The 12,007-nt window shown below is 55.9% G+C and overlaps 3 protein-coding genes and 1 non-coding gene across 52 annotated transcripts in view; 3 read left to right on the top strand and 1 right to left on the bottom strand.

Moving 5' to 3' along the window:
- Nucleotides 1-12,007, bottom strand: part of LOC119849376 (zinc finger protein 420-like) — a 3,142,523-nt gene that overhangs the window by 312,929 nt on the left and 2,817,587 nt on the right. The gene's annotated exons all lie outside the window — the stretch shown is intronic.
- Nucleotides 1-12,007, top strand: part of LOC119849403 (zinc finger protein 501-like) — a 1,099,011-nt gene that overhangs the window by 424,508 nt on the left and 662,496 nt on the right. The window lies entirely within an intron of this gene.
- Nucleotides 1-12,007, top strand: part of LOC119849388 (zinc finger protein OZF-like) — an 875,044-nt gene that overhangs the window by 714,889 nt on the left and 148,148 nt on the right. The gene's annotated exons all lie outside the window — the stretch shown is intronic.
- On the top strand, nt 9,834-9,906 carry TRNAG-UCC. The gene has a single exon. It is a non-coding gene; the product is annotated as a tRNA-Gly (tRNA).

The following is a 12,007-nucleotide window of genomic DNA, read 5'->3' as shown; positions in this document are numbered from 1 at the left end:
CTGATCCAGACCTGCAACTAGTCCCTAACTTAGACCTGTGCCATCAGATTAAGAAATGAACTGGGCATGTTTGGGGAAGCCATTCCTCACTAACACTGCTGAGCCTTTGGGGTTGTTTGGAAAAAAGATTCTCTTCCAAAGAAGTGTAAATTTAACCCTGATGAAGGTCAAGAACTCAGGCAGAAATGCAGGCACCCGGTGGTTGGTTTTCGCCTCAAGAGAAAGAAGCTATGGGTTACTGTGGTAAACTGTTTGAGAACACTCCCTAGTTCAGTTGCATTGATTACAGTGTCAAAGGATGCCGTGGTTAGACTGAGAACAATTGTCCTCTACCATTTGGATCCAAAGTGTCGTAAGCTGAAGAAAGAAATAGTTGATGCCTTCAGAGGACATTCCTTCCCCCTGGATCCCAGTCTGCCTGCCTGGTTGGGCAACCGGGACTTCCATGCTGTGCAAGTGAGGGAATGAATGTGTCAGCCTCCGTATCCGGAGTGCAGAACACACGATGTACAGTCCTGTTTCTATGGTTTCGTGTCAAAAGTCTGGTCTACACTGCAGTGGGCTGGAGCACACCATGGGTAAAAAAAGGTGGATGCTAAACACCCATCTCAAGCCCCCCCCCATCACTCCTCCCCTTCCTCCTGCACCTCCCCACCCACCAGCAGCCCCGCCAATCAGCACCTCCTGCTCCCTCCCCACACCTCCTGCCCACCGTGAGGACTTGGGCTGGAGCCTGGGCTCCGAGAACCCCTGCCCCCTCGTGGGGTGTCAGAGCCCATGGTCCAGCCCAAGCCTGAACTTACACATTGTGATTTTTAGCCCCACATCCTGGGCCCCTGCAAGCCCAAGTCAGCTGACCCAGGCCATCTGTTGCCATGCTGCAGGTCTTATTCCGGTGGAGATGTACCCGAAACGCACACCCATTCCGCTCGGGTTACTGTGCTAGGATTTATAAGCTTTGAATATCTTTGTATGAATCTGATGATTTGACTCATTTGGTGACCTGATTTCAGTGCAATATTGTTGTTAATGCATTGATTTACTGGTTTGATCTGAACTTCCTAACTGTGCGTTCAACTCATAGTTGGTTTATTAGTGTTTATAGGGGCTTAGCCTTAGTGTGATGTGTGTGCTTCATTTTATTTGTTCATTTTAATAAAATTATAAGCGGATATGGAGTCACATTTCTATCATAAGCAACATGGGCCAGAGCCATAGAGAATCTGGGGCAGATCCACCAGCTGACCTCAAATTCTAGCCAGTCCCTCTAAATTAACCTCCTGGTCCTCATGGAGGAGCATCTGAGGGGTGTGCTGATCTCAACTTCAGCTGTATCGTGTGGGGCTCAGAACTCAAGAGAAAATCAGCTCTCCCGGCCCAGGCTTTTGGTGTGTGTGTGTGTGTGTGTGTGAAAGAGAGAGAGAGAGCAAGCAGTGTGGCTGACTGAAGGGGGGTTCGTGAGGTGGGGGAGTGTCTCTGGGAGTAGAGGCAAGGGGGCTTGCTGTGGAGTCATGACCAGGGCCAAGCCCAGCCTGTGCCCCTTTCTGACTTGCCCCGGGTTGTGGCCTGGTCAGGCCCAGCTGATGCCTGGGGGGGTCTGGTTTGAAGGGCTATAAATGGAGGTAGAAAGCTTGTACAATTCAGCCACTGTGATGCTGACAGCATAAATATATGTGCATTAAGAGGGCATATTGGGGCATTCTGGACAGAGGGCAGAGTTAAGGTTGTGTGGACAACCTTATGGTGAATTCCTGGTTTTCAGACATTTGAGTTGTGCTGAAGTTGAGGTTCTGCAAGGGATGATATCCCACCAGGCACCCTAAACTCTGTGTTAATGAAGTTTTTTACCCTTTAATTAAGCCAAGGAGGGGTGGTCCTGGCTGCCCACTAGATGTTAACCAACTCGCAGGCTGACTGCAGGAATAAACGCTTAGAAAGAAAAACAATGAAAATCAACAATGAAAATCATGAAAACAATGAAAATTGGACAGAAGTCCTTGAAAACAAATCAGATGCCTCCTATCTGCTCTGGTAAAGGTGGTAAGAAGTGAAGGAAAGGGATTCAGAACCATTCCCTAAGGGAGATGTTTCACCACCTCTGTTCTGGGTGTCTTCAGTATAAAAGAAAAGAACAAGAAAAGCAAATTGAATTTACAGGAAGAAGTTAGCAGATTTCTTTTCCCTCCCAGGCCCACAAGAGAAAACCCTGTTCTCCACACAACCCTTTGCTTTATAGTTGACTGCTACCCTGAATGTCTTCTATAAACAACCCTACATCTGCTCCCTCCAGAGTCTGTGTGCTTAGGATAGGATGAAGGAACTGCTAGTCATTTCCTCTTCATCCTACCTCAGATACAGATGAGAAGGCCCTCCCTCACCGTGTACACTGTCCATCTGTCTGTCCATCCACCATCCATCTCATCCAGCATTCCACAGTGATCTCTTTGGATCCCCTCACAGGGAGGAGGGTGTGGAGCCCAGATCTATGGAGGAAAAGTTTCCAAAGAATCAACTCAATTTTAAAAACACAAGACGAGCCAGGACTAAGATTATCTAGACTGGTGCTTCTCAACCAGAGGTACAGATTACAGGTCCCCGACCCGGGGCTGAACCTTTAGCAATGCAGATACGAGGCATAAGATTGGGTTTTCAAGGACTTCTGGCCAACAGGTATTTTCATTGTTTTCTTTCTAAGTGTTTATTTCTGCAGTCAGACGTGTTAGCGGTTAATATCTAGTGGTCTCCCCTCCTTGTGTTAATTAAAGGGCAAAAACTTCATTAACTCAGAGGTTAAGAGTGCCTGGTGGGATATCATCCCTTGCATAACCTCAACCTCAGCACAACTCAAATGTCTGAAAACCAGGAAAGGCACCGTTAAGGTTGTCCACACAACCTTAACTTTACCCTCTTTCTGGAATTTCCCCTGTTACCAAGTGTTTTCAGAATCCCCAACAGGGGCAACTTAACTATTTCACTTGAAGAGGTGTAAGGAATAACAGCACTTCCATCTGATAAGATTCATGCAAGGCAGCGTGCTCTATCTAAAACTGACATTTATCAGATTTAAGCACACACAACATAAGCAATAGGTTTAGAACATCCCAGATATTTACCTAACATCTGGAACGGTATTGAGTAATTAACAGAGGTTCGCAGTGGACAGCTGCTGTCCCACTGGGGCGAAAGGGTGTCAAGATGGCTTCAGAGGACTGCTCCAAAGTGCAATATATTAGCTAATCTTTTATAACTAGCTTCTACAAAACACACAGGTCATAATGACACCTACTAAGTCATCACTTTTCTAACTTTCAATAAACTTTTAATATCAGTGGCATCGAGACTCAGGTTTCCCATCACCCAGGTTTTCAGACTCAGTTGTTTACATGTTTATCCCTCCCTCCCATTCTGTTTAGCAAAAACTGCCAGCTAGATTTGACCTTGCTTCTGAAAGCCTGTCTCCAAATTAACCCTTAACTATGCGGTGTTCTATTTCATTACTTCAGGGTAGCTGAATGCACATAATCTGGCTGCAATTAGCTTGATCACATTCTGGGATATACACACCCCTCAAATCCAGGGCAACACCCCATAGGCCCTCTTAACACGCATACATTTAATCTGTCAACACCATAGTGGCTGAATTGTACAGGGTTTTGTGGAGGGGTCAGTGAGGTGGGGGGGGGGGGTGTCTTTAAGCAGGGGCAGGCACTGTTCCCTCTAAGCTGTGTGCGTGTGCATGCACGTGCAGATCCTAAACCCCGCGCGCACAAAAATTTGCACAGAAGCACAACACCTTGCACCGAAGAAATTTTTTGCGCACACGGCCTGTCAAAAACTAGAGGGAACATTGCGGGCAGGGGTTTTTTCTCTGCAGTCGCTGTCATGGCCAGTCCAGCTGTGGTCCTCTCTGGTTTTTCCCAGCGTTGGGCCGGGTCAGTCCCAGCTGACGTTGGGGAGGTCTGCTGTGAAGAGCTGTGAACGGAGGTGAAAAGCTTGTGCCAAGTTGGAATGACTGAGGTTCTTACTTGGGCCATAGACTGGGCAGTAGAAAGTCGAGGCTGGAGCCTGCAGGCCATCCAGGAGCGGTATAGGCCAGAACGAAGTGAGCGGTGAGGCTATTTCTAGCGAGTGCCGGGCTGAGCCTGTCTGCCAGTGACGGAGCCTGTGCCCACAGGCTGAAGCACAGAACTGGCCCACCTTGTTAGCAAGCAGGGCCACCTGGGGTCTGCCACCATCATAACCACATTCCTGGAGGGGAAGAGACCAAAGCTCTGGAGTGAGAGACGAGTCCAGTCCTCCAGAGCCGGCTCAGGCCGGGGGCGGCCTTGCTCAGGCTGTGGAGCTTAGCGAGGGGCGAGGAGGCCAGCTGGGGGGTGGTTCTTGTGATGAATCAGAGCTCTGTAGCTGCACCCTCAACCCCATAATACGGATTGGTTCATCAGTCTCATTAGATGGAAACGTGCTCGGGGGCAACTCAGGAGAACCCCGATAATTGGGTTATCAAGCTTGGGGGGGGGAAGAGGCAGCACGGGGTTGGAGTCCCCCTCCAGTGGGGCAGCTTAGAGGGAATTTAGGCTGTGTGTAGGAGGGTCCCCTGGGGCTTTTCTCTGGGGAGCTAGGCATGGCCTGGCTCAGGAGGGGCAGGGAGCTGGGGCTGCTCTCACTGGCGCAGGGAACAAACTGACCCCATGGTTCAAAATCTCACCTGGGTGAGGGAGAGGAGGAGGGGAACTGACTCAGGATTTCTGAAGGGTTTGGGGTTGTAAAATGACATCCAATCCCAGCCCTAACCCCCAGCACAGAATGTCTCCTACTTTCCGCCAGCTTGCATCGGGGGGCAACAGGGGGGGCAGAGTATATCCCCCCCTCCACCCCCATGCTGGGATCAGGGGGTTCCTTGCTAGCAGATGGGGGAGCAGTCTGTAACCCCCCAGGCCAAGTGCTGGGATTGGGGTGCCTGGTGGGGTAACCCTGCAGTGCAGGGGGTTCAACCCTTATCCTGCTGGCCTGGCTGCTGCCCGATCTGCCCATACACACCCATTTACTGTACCCCCTGAATGCTGTGCATGGATAAACCCCCCTGTTCCCCACAAACCACTCATAGCCCCTCCCCCAAGGTCTCCCAAAGCTCCTCTGAGCCCCCAGGGAGGGGCAGAGGGGCCCATGCTAGAGGCAGCAAGCATGGTTATGGGGGAGCGCAGGGTGGAAAGGCCCGGACCCCCCTCACTCAGCCCAGACCACGGGGGCAAAAGGATTAGGGGCTTACAGGGAAAGAGGTGGGACGTTCCTGGGGTGATGGGACTACAGGGCATCATTTTGGCCATGGGGGAATCATGTGAAGGGAGGGGCTGTGAGGGGGAGGGTCCATGGGTGTGTCAGTGTGAAGGCGAGGGCCTAAGAGGGGGAGGGCTATAGGGCCTCTCTATGAGGGGGAGGGGCTGTTGGGGGGGAGGGTCCATGGGGGCATCAGTGTGAGGGGGAGGGGCTGTGAGGGGGAGGCTATGGAGTGTCTCCGTGAGGGGAGGGCTGTGAGGGAAGGGTCCATGGGGGTGTCAGAGTGAGGGGGAGGGGCTGTAAGGGAGGGTCCATGAGGATTTCAGTATAAAAGTAATGCTCTGATGAAGTGAGCGTAGCTCACGAAAGCTTATGCCTAATAAATTTTTATTCTCTAAGGTGCCACAAGTCCTCCTTTTCTTTTGCGAATACAGACTAACACGGCTGCTACTCTGAAACCTGTGAGTATAAAAGGAGGGGCTGTGAGGGGAGGGTCCCTAGGGGTGTCCAGTGTGAGGGGGAGGGGCTGTGAGGGGGAGGGTCCCTGGGGGTGGCAGTGTGATGGGGAGGGGCCATGGGAGTGTCAGTGTGAGGGGGAGGGCTGTGGAGGGGGAGGGGGCCATGAGGGTGTCAGTATAAAGGAGGGCTGTGAGGGGGAGGGTCCCTAGTGGGTGTCAGTGTGGGGGGGGAGGGGCTGTAAGGGAGGGTCCTTGAGAGTGTCCAGTATAAAAGGAGGGCTGTGAGGGAGAGGGTCCCTAGGGGTATCAGTGTGAGGGGGAAGGGCTGTGAGGGGGAGGGTCCCCTGGGGGTGTCAGTGTGAGGGGGAGGGGCTGTGAGGGGAGGGTCCCTGGGGGTGTCAGTGTGAGGGGGAGGGGCTGTGAGGGGGCGGGGCCATGAGGGTGTCAGTATAAAAGGAAGGGCTGTGAGGGGGAGGGTCCCTAGGGGTGTCAGTGTGAGCGGGAGGGGCTGTGGGGGGGAGGGTCCCTGGGGGTGTCAGTGTAAGGGTGAGGGGCCATGGGAGTGTCAGTGTAGGGGGGCTGTGAGGGGTTGGGGTCCTAGGGGTGTCAGTGTGAGCGGGAGGGGCTGTGAGGGGGAGGGTCCCTGGGGGTGTCAGTGTGAGCGGGAGGGGCTGTGGGGGGAGGGTCCCTGGGGGTGTCAGTGTGAGGGTGAGGGGCCATGGGAGTGTCAGTGTAGGGGGGGCTGTGAGGGGGAGGGTCTCTAGGGGTGTCAGTGTGAGAGGGAGGAGCTGTGAGGGGGAGGGTGCCATGGGAGTGTCGGTGTGAGGGGCAGGGCTGTGAGGGGGAGGGTCCCTGGGGGTGTCAGTGTGAGGGGGAGGGGCTGTGAGGGGGAGGGGCCATGAGGGTGTCAGTATAAAAGGAAGGGCTGTGAGTGGGAGGGGCCATGGGAGTGTCAGTGTGGGGGGGGCTGTGAGGGGGAGGGTCCTCTAGGTGGTGTCAGTGTGAGAGGGAGGAGCTGTGAGGGGGAGGGGCCATGGGAGTGGTCGGTGTGAGGGGCAGGGGCTGTGAGGGGGAGGGTCCCTGGGGGTGTCAGTGTGAGGGGGAGGGGCTGTGAGTGGGGAGGGGCCATGACGGTGTCAGTATAAAAGGAGGGCCTGTGAGGGGGAGAGTCCCTGGGGGTGTCAGTGTGATTGGGAGGGGCTGTGAGGGGGAGGGTCCCTGGGGGTGTCAGTGTGAGGGGCTGTGAGGGGAGGGTCCCTAGGGGTGGCAGTGTGAGCGGGAGGGGCTCTGTGAGGGGGAGGGGCCATGAGGGTGTCAGTATAAAAGGAGGGGCTGTGAGGGGGAGAGTCCCTGGGGTGTCAGTGTGAGCGGGAGGGGGCCGTCAGGGGGAGGGTCCCTGGGGGTGTCAGTGTGAGGGGCTGTGAGGGGGAGGGTCCCTAGGGGTGTCAGTGTGAGGGGGAGGGGGCCATGGGAGTGTCAGTTGTGGGGGGGGCTGTGAGGGGGAGGGTCCCTGGGGGTGTCAGTGTGAGGGGGAGGGGCTGTGAGGGGGGAGGGGCCATGAGGGTGTCCAGTATAAAAGGAAGGGCTGTGAGGGGGAGGGTCCCTAGGGTGTCAGTGTGAGCGGGGAGGGGCTGTGGGGGAGGGTCCCTGGGGGTGTCAGTGTGAGGGGGAGGGGCCATGGGAGTGTCAGTGTGGGGGGGGCTGTGAGGGGAGGGTCCCTGGGTGTCAGTGTGAGGGGGAGGGCTGTGAGGGGGGAGGGACCATGAGGGTGTCAGTATAAAAAGGAAGGGCTGTGAGGGGGAGGGGCCATGGGAGTGTCAGTGTGGGGGGCTGTGAGGGGGAGGGTCCCTAGGGGTGTCAGTGTGAGCGGGAGGGGCTGTGAGGGGGAGGGGCCAGGGGAGTGTCAGTGTGAGGGGCAGGGGCTGTGAGGGGGAGGGGTCCCTGGGGGTGTCAGTGTGAGGGGGAGGGGCTGTAAGGGGGGAGGGTCCCTGGGGGTGTCAGTGTGAGGGGAGGGGCTGTGAGGGGAGGGGCCATGGGAGTGTCAGTGTGAGGGGGAGGGGCTGTGAAGGCGAGGGGCTGTGGGAAATGGTCACCTCCAGGCAGCAGCAGCCCCCTGAGATGGTGGTTGAACTGCCCCTCCCCCCAGGTGCTTTGGGGGGGGGCCCTGGGGCCCAGCATGGAGCTGCCGTCCCGTGGGGTCCCTGGGAGTCACAAAGGGGGTGATGTGCCAGCACGGCCCCGTCTGTCCTGGGGTGGGGCCTCGAGCCCCCGGAACGGCCCTGTGGGGACTTCACTGTCTGTGGAAAGCCCGCCTAGGAACGGGGGTTCCCAGCTGCATTACAGCGGCAGGACGAGACGAGAGAGTTAAAGCTGTAGCGAAGTCTGGGTGCGCTGGGTGGGGAGGAGCAATCAATCCGACTGAGCCTTTATCTCCGGGATGCCCCGGAGCCCTGCTCCGACCAGTCTGAAGTGGGGAGAAACAACCTGCTGCCTTTGCTGATGGCTGAATTAAGGCCTTTAGATTACGATACTCATGTACGGCCAGCCGCACGGGGAAAGCTCACTGAGTAGCTGCCTGGCCTCAGGAACAGGAACTAAGCAAGCGGTTTTCACCCAGGGGTCACGGGGCCGTGAGCAGGTTTCAGGGGATCTGCCAACATAAGCCAGAGAGCAGGGCCAGCATTAGACTCGCTGGGGCCCAGGGCAGACAGGCCTGAGCCCCACAGCCTGGAGTCAAAGATGAAGCCCGAGCAACTTAACTTCACAGGGCCCCGGTGGCATGGGGCCCCGGGGAATTGCCCTGCCTGCTACCCCCTAACACTGGCCATGGCTTTTAATCTACTGGAGATGACAGAAAAAACCATCGTGGCACAGGTGGGCTGTGAGTTTTTAAAGCATGTTGGGGGGTTCAGAAAATAAAAAGGATGAGAACCCCAGGTCTAAAGCATGCAGGGCCCCAGGAAGCAGAGAGGGAACCTTGATTCCCAGAGAACTGCCCTAGATCCCTTTCAGCAGCAAAGAAAGTCAATTCCCCCATCCCTGATGAATCAGCCTGGAGCTAAGTGCAGAGCTGCGGGGTTTCTCCTTTCACTCCTGCTGGGGAGTGCGGGGGTCCCGGGGGCATTTCTAGATGGCATTTGGAACTGAACTGGGGGAACCAGCCTTTCAGAATCGAAAGCTCACGTTCGGACTGAACTGTTTATTTACAGTTTTTTTATAATACGATATAATCCTTCAATCCTAGTGTCGCTCCTCGATAACATGGCTTGGTCAGCCTGGTAGGATACCAAGGGTAAAACTAACCAGCTCTTCAAATCCGAGAGAGAGGAGATAAATCACCTCTCAGAGTCAATGCGTGTGGAAGAGGGGTAGTCAATAGGCAGATGGCAGGCCAAATCCGGACCTACCAGACGCTTTTGAACGGATGCCGAAATCTTTTTACCAATCATTATCATTATTGTTATTTTTTATTATTATTTTCTCTGGGGCAAGACATTTGGACCTTGACAAAAAATAGTGGATTACCCCTAAGAATCGTTACCTCCTTATGTCCTGCTGGCCATTTCCTTTCCCTCCTTTCGGTGAAAAGCTTTGGGATTTTGCGCCGAAACTTTATTCCTCGGGAGAGACCCAGGAGCGGGGGCTGCCTGCAAGTACCAAGCACCCAGTAGATTAGAAGGTGACCGACAAACACCCTTAAGACGAGGCAGCCGTCGCTGTCAAAAAAATCATCTCCCCTCTCCACTTGAGTGACAGCCTGAATCGTTCCTTATCCGGGCAGAGCCAAGGATTGGAATGAGCAGTAGCAACAAACCCTTCTGTACGTAGCAGGAACCAAGACCAATGTGCTTTAGAAGGAGCTGTCTCCTTCCTTCTGCTGTGAAATTATGGTCATCGATTTTCATTGCCCTCCTCTGAGGGCAGAGGTGGGGTTGGCGCTACCTCAGGCTGGGATGTGGACCCCGTGTCCCCATCTGTCAGTCACTCCGGGAACCTTTCTCTGCTCCAGCTGACCGGCTGCCTCCAGCCTGTCCGGCCAGCCCTGAGTCACTGCGGGGGTGAGTCATTTGGCATAAGTGGCAGCTAGCAAATACTCAGACTGCATTGGTGGTATAGGGGTGAGCATAGCTGCCTTCCAAGCAGTTGACCCGGGTTCGAATTCCCGGCCAATGCAGGGTTGGGCTCTTTTCCTTGGCCGGGAATTGGTTACAAGGAGTCATCGCTTGCTCCTTCTCTCCCCCAAGGCCTCGCTTGCCCAGTGCTCATGCCCCTACACCCCTCCTCCGAGGCCCCTCCCCCTCTCTGCCCCCTCCCCCAGAGAAGTGTGGGCCGAGGGTTGGGGGGGAAGAGGCCGGAGCAAAGTGTGGGAAGAGGAGCAGCGTGGGCGGGGCCCTGGGGAAGAGGGCCGAGTGGGGGCGGGTCGAGCCGGGTGGGCCCATGGGTAAGAGACCGAGCCCAGGTGGGGTCAGGGTCTGAGCGCCAGTGGCGCCCCTCCAAGGGGGGTGCGTCACATCCAGCATTTCTTGCTCAGCCTCCCCAAGCCCCTTATCCCACCAGCCCCCACGCAGTGTCACTGGTAAATGTGGTCAGAGGAGATGCTGGGGGTGTGAAATCACTGGGAGAAACTAGGGACCTGAGCCCAGCCCCTCTGCACTCAGGGGAGCAGTGTGGGGTGGGGTGGGGGGCTCAGTGAGTAAATCCTCAGAATCTCACCACCTGGTTTCCAGCAAACAAGTCCCTCTATGTGTGAAGGGAGGGGCTGTGAGGAGGAGGGATATGGGGTGTCTCTGTGAGGGAGAGGGGCTGTGAGAATCTGGTCACCTCCAGGCAGCAGCAGCCCCTGACATGAGGGCTGAACTGCCCCCTTCCCCCAGGGCTTTGGGGGACCCTAGGACCCAGCATGGAGCTGCTGTCACTGTGGGGTCCCTGGGAGTAACAAAGGGGTGATGTGCCATTACTGCCCCGTCTGTCCTGGGGTGGGGGCCTGGAGCCCCCGGAACGGCCCTGTGGGGACTTCACTGTCTGTGGAAAAGCCCGCCTAGGAACGGGGGTTCCCAGCTGCATTAACAGCGGCGGACGGAGAAGAGAGAGTTAAGCTGTAAGCCAAAGTCTGGGTGTGAAGGAGGGTGCCCAGCTCTCCGCTGCAGAATGGCCAGCCCAACGTTCAAACCCCTGAGTCCGGAGCAACAAAAATCATGAGATTGGCTTTAAACCATGACATTCTGCAAAAAAGGAGGAGAGCTTTGGTCTTTTAATCGCCTTCTGCTTGTTGGGCATTTAGGGCGCACGGGGGGGTCCCATTTTGAAGCTTTCTCCACAGCCACGTACTGTTTCTTTAAGAGCCAAGGCTGAAATCATCACATACTCACTTGACTCCCGGAGCTGGGGCTTTACGGGAAAACAGTAATTCTCCCGCGACTCATGGCAAAATCATGAGCCCTTATTCCCCGAGATTCCCCCCCGGAGCTCCGCCTAGACAAGTCCGAAGTGGGGGAGCAAAGCTGCTGCCTTTGCCTGATGGCTGAACTCAGGCCCTTAGAGTGGGATATTCAGGCACGGCCAGCCGCCCGGGGGGAAGCTCACTGAGCAGCTGCCTGGCCTCCGGATGGTCTAAACTTGCAGGGCCCCCGGGGGGAATGAAGCAGCTGGGTCAGGCTGGGAACCTTGATTCCCAGGGAACTGCCCTGGCTCCCTGCTCAGCAGCAAAGAATAATTTTCTCCCCATTCCCCAATAAATCAGGCCTGGGGCTAAGTGCAGAGCCGGGGGGGTTCTTCCCTTGACTCCTGCTGGGGAGTGCGGGGGTCCCGGCGGGGGCGTTTCTCGAAGAGAATTTGGAACTGAACTGGGGGAAGCGGGCACCTGCCTTTCATTACGGAAAGCTCACGTTCAGACTACCTCTTTATGTACAGTTTTTCATAATGTGGGTGTTGCCCTGGGGTCGGGGCCTTCGCCCCCGTATCGGCGGGCGCACTGTGGCGTTGGCTAGAAGGCAGGGGCGCCGAAGCTGGAATATTTGGCAATCTTTGGGGAGCCACTGCGTGCCTCGGTTTCCCCGGCATGCTGCACTGTGACCCGGTGGGGTGGGAAAGGGCTGCTTGCTCTCGGGGACATAGGTGGGGGTGTCGCCGTGCTGTCGGGGGGAGGCGGGGGGGCCTTCGCCCCTCTATCCATGGGGCATCTGAGAAGACAAAGGCAAATACAATGGCCCGGACAGCGACCCAAGCAACCAACGACCCAGAGGGATGGACCCCCCCCAAAGGGTTAACAGCCCCCA

Source organism: Dermochelys coriacea, chromosome 28 (genome assembly GCF_009764565.3).
Source record: "Dermochelys coriacea isolate rDerCor1 chromosome 28, rDerCor1.pri.v4, whole genome shotgun sequence".
NCBI classification, from domain to species: domain Eukaryota; kingdom Metazoa; phylum Chordata; order Testudines; family Dermochelyidae; genus Dermochelys; species Dermochelys coriacea.
This window is presented reverse-complemented; position numbering and strand designations above follow the sequence as displayed.